Raw genomic sequence first — 12,450 nt, 5'->3', positions numbered from 1 at the left:
TAAAATAAAATTAAGACAAATGTTACAAGTTAAGGTCGTTACTGAGGTAAACATTCCCAGAAAGGCTGCAAAAATTTCATATGGTAGCAGCTAAGTTACTAAATTCCAGGCAAAGGGATTCAAATAGCTAAGAACAGTCAATGCCCTACTGTTCACAGGACTATGCGCATTCATGGGTAGATAATTTTAAGGACAAATTTCAATGACTTCCTGTAATTGTACATAATTCCTTGAAAATCCGTCATTTTCACGTAACAACACTTTTATTTTTGCATCATTTATGATAATTCTTAATGTTATCATTGCATTCAAAAACAAATAACACACAAGAATGAGGGGTTGTAAGAATACCATCTCATCCATCCCTCATCTCTTTCCCCTCCCCTGCTGTCCCCTACCAAAAAAAGGATGCACACAAGATTCGTAACAAAGGGAAGTCAAACAGGGGGTTTGAACTGTGGAATTGGTGGGTAGGTCATCATGAATTTATGCTTCCCTTTCTTCAAATCCTAATTTACCCATATTATGTGTTAGCAAGCCATATCATGAATGTACTTGTCATTCCTGAAAAAAGTGACGAACACAACTACCCAGCAATACACTTTTTTATTTGCATGCATTTGGCTTCATGGCAAATATCATTGTTCACCTTTTCCCTTCCCAAACACCAGCCCAGAAACATCCACTCAAAATGAATTTGTGGACAAACAGAAGGGAAGACACTCATCAACATAGTAAAGGTAAAGATATAGTCACCAAAGCATACAGCTGCTTTCTCATTAGACAGCCACGTAACTGGTGGATGCTGAACCCAAGGGTCACTGTGCCCTAGGTGAGGGGAGAGGTTGAGAAGGAGAATCCTTCATGGTGACCTCAGCCAGTGCAGGAATTAAATCATTGCCATTGGCATCATTCCATATTACAATGCCTTCCAACTAACTGAGTTAAACAGTCTTGCTCGCAACATGGTATGAATGAGCCAGAATAAACTTGAGTCACACAAGCAGTATATGGCTGACCACTCGATGAGCAGTTGACACCCCTTAGGAGAACAGCACAGGGGTCCAGATTTCTTGTGCTATATCTTTAAAAGAAGGATGCCGAGAGTATTCAAGTTATATTATGGAATCATATCAGAAAGTATGTTCAAAACAGTTGAATGGAAGAGACCCGTTCCTCCATATGCAACACCATTATGGATGGCTTCACAGCACTGCAGTCAAACCAGCATGTGGCACCTCCAAGCACCCATACAGTGAAGACCTGAAGAATAGCCTGTCCTATGCTGATACTCAAAATGCTAAGATCTGAAGTGTTAAATTGGATTCTAGGCAATTGGGCTGGGCGGGAGGCAAGTTTTGGATAAGATCTCACCGATTTCTTTGGTATTACTAAATAGGCTCTATCTGGATCTACAGTCATGAGACTTGAAATAACTTCACAGAGGCCAGTATCCATCACCAAGTCAACCTTTATTTACACATGAACAGTGCTTGACTTTAGTAGTGCCTCATTCAGAGTCAGCTACCAGAGTGTCAGCATCTCTGACATTCCCCATTTTATATGTCAACAAGGGTTCCCTGATTGGACAAGATTAACAACCACCATGAGGGACTTCACATTCTATGATGTCCAGCTGGCTGACCTTGTTCTATAAACCACAAGGCTGCACCGGTACTTACGGTGTGACAAGCATGGATATACATGATACTACTGCTTCTCTACGGTACTACATCCAGGTCATTCCAAAAATGTTTAATATATGTGACCAAGACTGCCACCTCCACTTCTAGGATATTCTCCATCCTATTCCTTGCATCAGCTCACCTGTTACTGACAGCTTTATGTTAACTTTGTAACTTCTAACATTCATTGGTAGAGGCAGAATAGGCAGTGTCCAGGCTCACCAGCCCGGGACTTGTCCATCCAAATGTTTTTTTTTCCTTCTTTACCTTTCTTCTTCTAAGATTTTAAAGCTTTTTTAAAAAAACTTACCTTGGAGCAGCTGAAGGCTGGAGCAGAGTGGGCTGGCGGCACGGAGCAGTGTGGAGTGGCTATGAGCCAGAGCACAATGGGTTGGAGGCATGGAATGGTGTGGAGCAGCTAAGAGGTGGAGCATAGTGGGCTGGAGGCATGGAGCAGAACAGGCCAGAGACATGAGCAGAGCAGAGCAGGCTGGTGGCACAAAACGGTATGGGGACAGTTGTTGTACTGGGGATTGGTGCGGGCCGTCAGCAGCTCACAAGGTCGGTCAGACCGTGTGTCGATGCCCCGCGCTGATCTACTGCAATGTAATGTTCATCTGTAATCTATTTATCTGACTGTAAGGTTTATCCTTTTAACAGTATGTCTTACTTTCTAACTTGTATGAATCACTGTAAGGCAATGTAACATTTTTGTTCTTTCCCTTGTATCTAAAGATTTGTACTAAGGAAATTTGTACCAAGATGGCGCCATCAGGGCAACATTGCCAACTTTTCATTGTACTCCTGTACTTGAGTATACTGACAATAAAAGCTAATTTTACTAAAGACAAGATGCTTTATAGTGACACATGATTCAGTACACATTCAGTACATTGTCTGTGTAATGGGTAAAATGGTCTTGTTTGTCATTTCCTTTCTTCTCCAAACTTATAAACTAGTTGCTTAGCACTGTGTGCTGATGCTGTATGTTCCTCTTTCTATTTGTAACTTCCTGTTGTATCTACACATGATTTTTTTGACATCTTCGTGTATATTTATGCTGCCTTTCTGTGATCATCATAGATCTAGCACAAAGCACAATTTCATCATAAACATCCAAACAAAAACAGTTGGACAGACCTGATTTGCTCTGCCAGTGAAATATCAGGAGCGAAACTTATGATCATTACATAGATGTGGAATTTTCTCAAATACATTAAAATGGGTTGTGTTTTTAAACCAAAATGAAGTACAACCATTCCATACTTGGTAATGTGGCACATTCCTGATTCTGATGGCATAAGAATCTGTGAACCTTTATAGGCTTGGGCAAAACTATTACAATATGTTGAAACTCTCAAAGCTTATTCTGAAAGGAGCTTTCTTCTCTAAAAAAACTTTTACAACTTGTGTGTCAATGTGGTGGGACTCATACAATGTCAGTCAAAGGATACTAAAGAAAAGATTTGAACTCAATCACTGCCTGGTGTGGTTCTGGGCCAAATAAAACAATGCCTGAAGGTATACTATTGCTCTGTATCTCAGTTAGGCTGGTAGTCAAATCACTATAAATGTCCACATTATCCCTGGGGTTACGTGAATGTAAATTAACAGTTGATAGTCCCACTCCAATTCCTAGCTGGAACTGTTCAGAAAAGATCAAGGGAAAAGGGAAGTGGAGTGGCAATATCACTTAGGTAAAACATTGTAGTTTTGGAAATAGAGGATTTCTTTCAAGAAGTTAGGACAGAATTCACTTCAATAAATGAGCAGAAAAACGGAATGATCTCATTCCTGGGGTACTTTATAGTCCTCCAAATAATGGAAGAAGGGTAGAGGAAATCTGCCTGGAAATCACAAAGGCGTGCAAGAACTCAAGAGGACATGACTTAAAATGATCCCAACTGCTATTAGCGTCCAATAAAGGGAAAGGAGGGGTAACAAATTTCTGAAATGTGTACCAGGAGAGCCTTGTTCAACATATTTTCAGTCTAACTTGGATGGGAGCATTTCTGGATAGAGTACTGGGGAATGAAGTGAGCCTATTGCTTGTGGTGGAGCTCTTGCATAAGTTGCTGAGTGTTGATACCTTACGTATAATTTTCTCAAGATATTGGGGGTAGAGATAGCAGAAAGCATTGCCATAATCTTCAATCTTCCCTACATACAGAGGAAGATGTGAGAAGTTTGGAGGTGGCAGATGGGACACCTTTATACAAGAATGAATACAAATTGGATGGTTTACCAACAGCGGTGGGTATCATTTTAGAAACAATCAACAGTGCTAAATAAAATCAACAAGCACAAAGGCTGGAGTTGATGACGGGCAGCAAGCACTGATTTTTAATAGGCAGATCATGATGGGCTAATCCAATAGAGTTTTTTGCGGAAGCAACAGAGAAGGCTGATGCAGAGAATGCAATGGATGACTTTAGGTGCCTTCTTAAAAACCATATGACAACTAAAAAGACTGATTAACAGAATTAGTAATCATGGAATAGGAGGGTTCATAGAGTTCATAGAATCCCTCCCCTGTGGAAACAGGCCCTGCGGCCCAACAAGTCCACACAGACCCTCAGTGCATCCCACCCAGACCCATTCCCTATAAGTCACTTAATTTACACATCCCTGAACACTATGGGCAATTTAGCATAGCCAATCCACTTAGCCTGCACATCTTTGGACTGTGGGAGGAAACTGGGGCACCTGGAGCAAACCTATGCAGATAGACAGTTGCCCAAGGGTGGAAGCAAACCTGAGTTCCTGGCACTGCGAGGCAGCAGTGCTAACCACTGAACCACTGTGCATCAGATTAGATAAATAGCCCTAGGGATAGAAAAATGGAGTGTTTCAACAGTACGTTCTTTTATTCATTCTTGGAATATGGGCATTGCTGGCTAGCCAACATTTACTACCTGTCCCTAGTTGTCCTTGAGAATGTGGTGGTGAGCTACCTTGAACTGTTGCAATCCACGTTATGGGTTGACCTACAATGCTGTTTACAAGGGAATTCCAGGATTTTGATCCAGTGTCAGTGAAGGAATGGCAATATATTTCCAAGTCAGGGTGAACAGTGGCTTGGAGGAGAACTTGCAAATGATGGTGTATCAGCTGTCCTTGTCCTTCTAAGTGGACATTGTCTTGGGTTTGGAAGGTGATCTTTGATGAATTCCTGCAGTCCATTTTGTAGATAGTACACAAAACTGCTACTGAGCCTCAGTGGAAGTGCAAGTGGATATTTGTGGATTAGTGCCAATCAAGCAGGCTGCTCTGTCCTAGACAATGTCAAGTTTCTTGACTGTTGTTGGAGCTTCGCCCATCAAGGCAAATATTCCATCCCACACCTGACTTGTTTCTTATGGGTGATGGACAGGCTTTGGGGAAATCAGGAGTGAATTATTCATTGCAGTATTCCAAGTCTCTGACCCGCTCTTGTAGCCACTGTGTTTATGTGGGGAGTCCAGTTGAGCTTCTAGTCAATGTTTAACACTATGAGTCTTAATAGTGGGGGAGTCAGTGATGGTACACCATTGAATGTCAAGGGGTGATGGTTAAATTATCCCTTACTGGTGATGATCATTGCCTGGCATGTGTGGCATGACTGTTTGGTGCTACTTATCAGCTCAAGCCTGATATTGTCCAGATCTTGTTGCATACAAACATGGACTACTTCAGAATTGGAGGAGTCACGAACGGTGCTGAAAAGCGTGCAATCATTGGCAAACATACCATTTCTAACCTTATGATGGAAGGAAGGTCATTGATGAAGCAGCTGAAGATGGTTGGGCTGAGGACATTACCTTAAGGAACTCCTGCAGTGATGTCCTACAGCTGAGATGACTACTCAAAAATCACAGCAACCTTCCTATATGTGAGGTATGACTCCAACCAGTGAAGACTTCGCCCATGACGCCCATTGTGTCCAATTATGCTAGGGCTCCTTGATGCCACTCAGTTGAATATGTCAAAGGCTGTCACTCTCACCTTACTTCTGAAATTCAGCATTGTTGTCCATATTGAACCAAGGTTGCAATAAGCTCAGCTGAATGACCCTGGTAAAACCTAAACTGGACATCGTGAGCAGGTTACTGCTGAGCAGGTGCTATTTTATAGCACTGTTCATGGCACCTTCTATCACTTTACTGAAGATCAAGAGTAGACTGATGGGACAATAACTGGCCAGTTAGATTTGTCCTGCTTTGTGTGTACAGGTCATAACTTGGGCAATTTTCCAGATTATCAGGTTGATGCCAGTGCTATAGCTGTGCTAGAATAGCTTCCCTAGGGGAGAAGCTCGTTCTGGAGCGCAAGTCTTCAGTACTATTACAGGAAAGCTGTCAGGATCCATAGCTTTGCATTATCCAGTGCCTACAACCGCTCCTTGATATTACGTTGACTGAATTGAATTGGCTTAAGACCGGTATCTCAGATACTGGGAGCCACCACAGGAGGCTACAAATGGATCATTCACTTGGCACTTGTGGCTGAAGATTGTTGCAAACGTTTCAGCCTTATCTTTTACACTGATGTGTTAAGTTCTTCCAACATTGAGGATAGGGATATTTGTGGAGCCTCCTCCTCTCATGAATTGTTTATTGCCCACCACCATTTACAACTAGATCTGGCAGGATTGCAGTGCTTAGATCCGGTCCATTTGTTGAGGAATTGCTTAGGTCTGCTTAACATTTGCCATTCATGCTATCTGGCATATAAGTAATCCTGTTTGGTAGCTTTTACATATTTTTACATATGTCAGGTGCTGCTCCTGGCATTCCCTCCTGCACTCTCCCTTGAACGAAGGTTGATCCCCAGGCTTGGCAGTAATAGTTGAATGGGTGATATCCCAGGCCTTGTGGTTGCGGATTGTGCTGGAGTACAGATCTGTTGCTGTTGATGACCCACAGTGTCTCATGGATCCCCAGGCTTGCATTGCTAGATGTATTCAACGTTTATCCTGTTTAGCATGGTGATGGCGCCAGAAAACATGGAGTTCATTCTCAATGCAAAGGTGGGACTTTGTCTCTACAAGGATTACACTGTGGTTGCTCTTACTGACAGTCACAGACACATGAATCTGGAAGCCAATGGATGGTCAAGGATGAGGCCAAGTAGATTTTTCACCTACCACAGACACAGTCTAGCAGCTTTGTCCTTTAGGACCCAACCAGCTTGATCCGTAGTTCTGCTGCCGAGCCATTCTTGGTGGTGGACATTGAAATCTCCCAGAACACATTTAGCGCTCTTATCACCCTCACTGCTTTCCCTGGTGTTGTTCAAAATGGAAGAATACTGATTCAACAGCAGAGGGAGAATGGCATGTGGTGACCAGCAGGAGGTTTCCTTGCCCAGCATTAACTCCAAATCATGATACTTCATGGGGGCCAGAATCAATGTTGACATCTCCCAGGGCATCTCCCTCCTGACTGTATAAGTCTGTGTAGCCACCTCTGCTGGGTTTTTCCTGCTGGTGGGTCAGGGCTGTAGTCAGGTGGCCAGCAGCAGAAATGGTTCCAAGACTGTTTAAGAGCTACAATCAAGCATGCTGGGAACTTCAGTCAAGCTAGTTTTAAATTCTGACCTCAGTTAAAACTGCTGTGACCTTCGGTTTCCTTGTTGACCAAATAAGGCAAGTGTCACGATGGTCTCTAGACATATTAGTGCCCGAAACATCAGCCTTCTTGCTCCTATGATGCTGCTTGGCCTGCTGTGTTCATCCAGCTCTACACCTTGATATCTCGGATTCTCCAGCATCTGCAGTTCCTATTATCTCTTAGTGCCACCATTGTCTTATATGAAGTATGGAATGTCACTGTTTACGGCTTGGTGTAAACATTTGGGAGTTGTTTATCAGTAAACTCCTTTGACTGGGATTGAACAATGTGATCACGCTTTCATCAATTTATTGGCTGAATGCCAGAGATCTTTCAGGAATGAAACACTTTTGAAATAAGATAACAGAACAAAGGAATTTTCTCAGAGGAGAGAAGCCATCAGGATCACATTGGAAATGCATGTGCCCTGAAGTTACTTTCAGAGGCAACAAAGAAACATGAGGCAAGAACAAAGTTGTCAGTTTACCCGAATTGGGGTAGTATTTGATTCAAGCTAAACTTATTAAGTTAAAGTTATATTAGGGTTAAATGTGGATTAAATAAAGTAAGGTAAAGGGAAGTCAAATGAACTTAAGGTTGAAGTGGACTTTGATGAAGTAAGAAGTAAAAGTTGCAATGAATGCATGTTTTATATTAAGTATTGGTACTTAAGAAGTTAAAATAAAGAATAATGCTGACTTAAAATCTGAGTAAGTTCCCTGCCTTTTGACTATCACCCAAGGGAATACCTGGACAAAACGTTCGAGTACTCTTTCTTGGGTAACAAGGCATATCCAGGGATGGTGACGGTGGTGTCTGGGACATTGCCTGTAAGTATGATCCCAAGCATATGACAATGTAAGGCATTTGTTCCATTAGCCTGTGAGCCAGCTCTCCCAATTTTGGCACTAGATCCCAGAGGTTAGTAAGGAGGACTTTGCAGGTTTGACAGGGCTGTTTTTGCCATTGTCTTTGCCAGTGCTTTGGTCGAGGCCAGATGATCCGTCCATTCATTTCTTTCTTCAGACTTCGTAGAGTTCAGTTCAACTGAGTAGATTGCTAGGCCATTTCAGAAGGCAACGAAGAGTCAACCACATTGCCATGGGTCTGGAGTCACATGTAGGTCAGACCAAGTGAGGCTGGCAGATTCCTTCCCTGAAGGACATTTGTGAGCCAGGTGGGTTTTTCAGTAGGTTATTGGTTACAGATATTTTAACAGAATTCAAATTTCACCATGTTCTGTGGTAGGTTTGAATCCTGATCTCCAGAACATTAGCTGAGTTTCTGAAATAATAGACTAGTGATTATACTGCCCGCCCATCGCCTCCCTCACAAGTATAGAAAACGATGATTCAAAATTTTACAATACCACCGATCTTTGAACGTGGCGAACAATGAAGGTGTTAACAATCGACCGCATTAGAACATAGATGTCTAGCAGAATGGCCAGACAAGAAGCAGGTGGAATTTAATATCAAAAAATTAGTTTGAGGCGATATATTTTTGCAGAAAGAATACTTTGTACCTATACAGATTAAGTGACAAAATTCCATTCCATGGAGGGTCAGAGTACCCTGGAAGATAGGTGCACATGCTCTGATCTTTGAAAGCTGCAACATTTATTATGGGAACAATTAACAAAGTTATGAGGTCTTAGATATGATAAATAAAAAAGCAGGAAAGTTACAGTGAACCTTTATAAAGAGCTGATTAGGCCTCAACTAGAACACTACAAGTTCTGCTCACCATATTTCAGGAATGATGTAAAAGTCATTGAGAGAATGCAGAGATTTGCCAGAATGATTCCAGGGCTCAAAGGTTTTAACTTCAAGGTTCTGTTGGAGAAGCTTGGATTCTTCATATTGGAGTAAAGGAAACTGATGCTGGTATACAAGATTATGACACGTTTACATAAGAGAGACAAAGAGAAGCTGTTTGAATTGGTTGATGGCATACTTCCCAGGGGACACTGATTTACAGTTTCAGGAAACATACCTGGGACAGACAAGGAAGAATGTTTTTATTCAGCAAGTGGTAATGACATGGTTTTACTCCAAAGGAGAGCGATGAATGCAAAAACGATCAATGATTTCATGAAGAAATTGGATGAGCACTTTATGGAAATAAAGTTGCACAGCCATGAGACACAGTGAGGGAGTGGGACTGATAAGAGAACTGGAATGGACAAGATTCATATCGTAACAACTGTGACTTCATAGGAGTCATGATGGTGCAAGATATTAAGGGTGAGGAGATACAATAGCTGAGCAGGGAGAACTTATAACAATACCAGTGTACATACTGTGAGGGGATCCTGATGATCAATTTGCAACTGATTTCTATACGAACAACATATGACCTCCAGCTGCATCCTGCTGTACCCAAACTCCCAGCTCGACTTCATAATAGATGCATACAGTTGGACTGCTAATTAACAATACTCCCATCACAATGTTCAGTATGATTAAAGACTGAACCAAGCAGGAGCAGCATTTGAGCAATGAACCAAGGGCAAGGTAAAAGGCTTGGAATCGCTCACTTAACTGGGAAGCAAATCATAATTACTTCTGTGGTAGAACCTTATTACATGGACATTTCCGCACACACCCACCAAGCTTTGTACAAAACTAATCTATAAAAACAAAGTTCTTGTATTGTTTGATATCCTACATCATACAAGAACATAAGAAACAGGAGCAGGAATAGGCCATCTGATCAATATCTGCTCCACTATTCAAAAAGATCATGGATGATCTTTTCATGGACTCAGCTCCACTTACCCACTCGCTCAACATAACCATTTACTGGGCAGAGAATTTCACTTAAACCTATGTCCTCTAGTTTTGGACTCCCCTACAATGGGGGGGAAAGAAATCCTTGGCTATTTACCGCATCCATAACCCTCACGATTTTATAAGCTTCTTTAAGGTCACTCCTCGCCTCGAACACTCTCCTCAACTCAGTCCTAAATCTTCTCCCCTTGTTTTGAGGCTATGCCCCGTAGTTCTAGTTTCACCTGCCAGTGGAAACAATCTTCCTGTTTTTATCTTTTCTATTCCTTAAATAATTTTAAATGTTTCTGTAAGATCACCCCTCATTCTTGTAAATTCCAACAGTATAGTCCTAGTCTACTCAATCTCTCCTTATAAGCCAACCCTATCAGCTCTGGAATCAACCTAGTGAACTCCTCTGCTCCCCCTCCAGTGCCAGCACATCCTTTCTCAAGTAAGGAGACTTGTAGATGAGGTGCACTGTGTTATTCAATGTACAATGCTCTCATGGGTCAACTTAGCTCAGTGAATAGCAATGTCACTTAATTAAAAATTATGGGTTTAAGCAAAATTCCACAGTCTAACCTCATGACTGTAAACAATAAATTGTAACAAAAACAGGAAACAACTTCATTGTATCTGCTAACAACTGCAACTTAGGTGGTACAGTCAGTCAATAGTGTAAGAGGGGGCAGCAAGTTGGAAAGGAGCATTAATGGACTATGTGAGTGTATATAAAGATTGTGGTAGAAGGTTTTCAATGTAGTAAAACGTGAGCGTATCCATAGTTATGCCAAAGAAAATAAAGTTGTTATATGAAGACTCATCATTAAATTCCTTACTGAACTGTCTACTGTTGGGCTTATAGTTTGGCCCCAAAACATTTTTGGATCACTCACACAGAACCAAGATGTTCAAATCATTGGTCAATGACAACTGTGTGAAACTTTTAATCCGTCCACTGCACAATACATCTATCATGAGCAACAATCCTGTACACACTAATTACGTAGCTCATCAGTACTTTCCCCCCAGTATTATATCGTGACAAACCTATCCCACCAATATTGCACCCCGGTGTTATGCAGCAGTAGATCTGTCCCCATCAATACTATACCCCAGTATTATACTGAAACAGACCTGTCCCCAAAAGTACTGTACCCCAGTGTTATGCAGTGACAGACCTGTCCCCACCAGCGTTACATATGAAAAACTCTGTATTGTCTCACTGATCGATAGAAATAATCGCTTGCTACTCTCCTGAATGTGGAGTTATTGGTGTTGGACAAAGGTCAAAAATCACACAACACCAGGTTATTAGTCCAACAGGTTCATTTGAAAACACAAGCTTTCGGAGCGTAGCCCCTTCATCCAGTGAAGTGAGGAAGTAGCACACAGAATTTGTAAGTACAAGATCAAACGGTCACACAACTGATGAGGATGTACTAAACAAATCTAAGATGCTGTTAAGTGTTTAATCAGTTAGAAGGTTTTAATTGGTTAATATGTATATGTAAATCCCTGAATTTCTTTCAAGTCACTGCCCTGAGAGAGCTAAAGGTTTTAATTGGTGTAAAGAAGAGGTAACATTTCAGATCAGACAATGCACATTACGTGTGAGGCCTGGTTTAGAATCTTTGTATTTTGGTTTGGAGTCAGACTGGTTTCATTTCTAAAGTAGGAGTTTATAAAATGCCACACCTACTGCATCAATTGTGTGCTTTTTGAGCAAATACAAACTCACCCCACAGATTTACACGCATGTGTGTGTGTAAAGAGGGGAAAGGTAGGAGGGTGGTGCAGGAGACAACAAGTGAGTGCGTGTGTGTGTGTGAGAGAGAGAGAGGGAGACATCAAGAGCGTGTGTGCACGTGCGTGCACGTGTGTGAGTGTACATGTGTGTGGAGCAGGGCATGTGACGGGGGAGAAAGAGAGAGAAAAAAAGAGCGCAAGTGTGTCTGTGTGTGAGCAAGAACTGCAAATGTTGGAGTCAGAGTCAATACAGTGTGGTGTTGGAGGAACACTGCAGCTCAGGCAGCATCAGAGGAGCTGGAAAGTCAGTGTTTCTGGTTTACTTCCTTCATCAGCAATGCTCACACACGAGTGAGAGAGAGAGAGAGAGTAAGAGAGGGAGGGAGAAACAGAGCAAGAGAGTGTGTGTGTGTGTGTGTGAGAGAGAGAGAGAGAGAGAGATGGGGGGACGGCAAGAGAGTGTGTGCATTTGTGTGTGAGAGGGAGAGAGAGCAAAAGTGTATGCATGCACGCGTGTAAGGGGGTGAGAGAGAGAGTGTGTGTTTTTGAGGAAAGGAGGGAGAGACAGTGTGCACATGTGCACTTGTATGGGAGATTGTATGCGAATGTGAGTGTGTGTGTGCACATGAGAGAGAGAAAAACTCGAATGAA

General features: G+C 42.0%; 1 protein-coding gene across 2 annotated transcripts in view; it reads right to left on the bottom strand.

Moving 5' to 3' along the window:
- The window catches only part of bmpr2b (bone morphogenetic protein receptor, type II b (serine/threonine kinase)), a 302,395-nt gene that overhangs the window by 170,813 nt on the left and 119,132 nt on the right, over window positions 1-12,450 (bottom strand). The gene's annotated exons all lie outside the window — the stretch shown is intronic.

Source organism: Stegostoma tigrinum, chromosome 7 (assembly GCF_030684315.1).
Source record: "Stegostoma tigrinum isolate sSteTig4 chromosome 7, sSteTig4.hap1, whole genome shotgun sequence".
NCBI lineage: Eukaryota > Metazoa > Chordata > Chondrichthyes > Orectolobiformes > Stegostomatidae > Stegostoma > Stegostoma tigrinum.
This window is presented reverse-complemented; position numbering and strand designations above follow the sequence as displayed.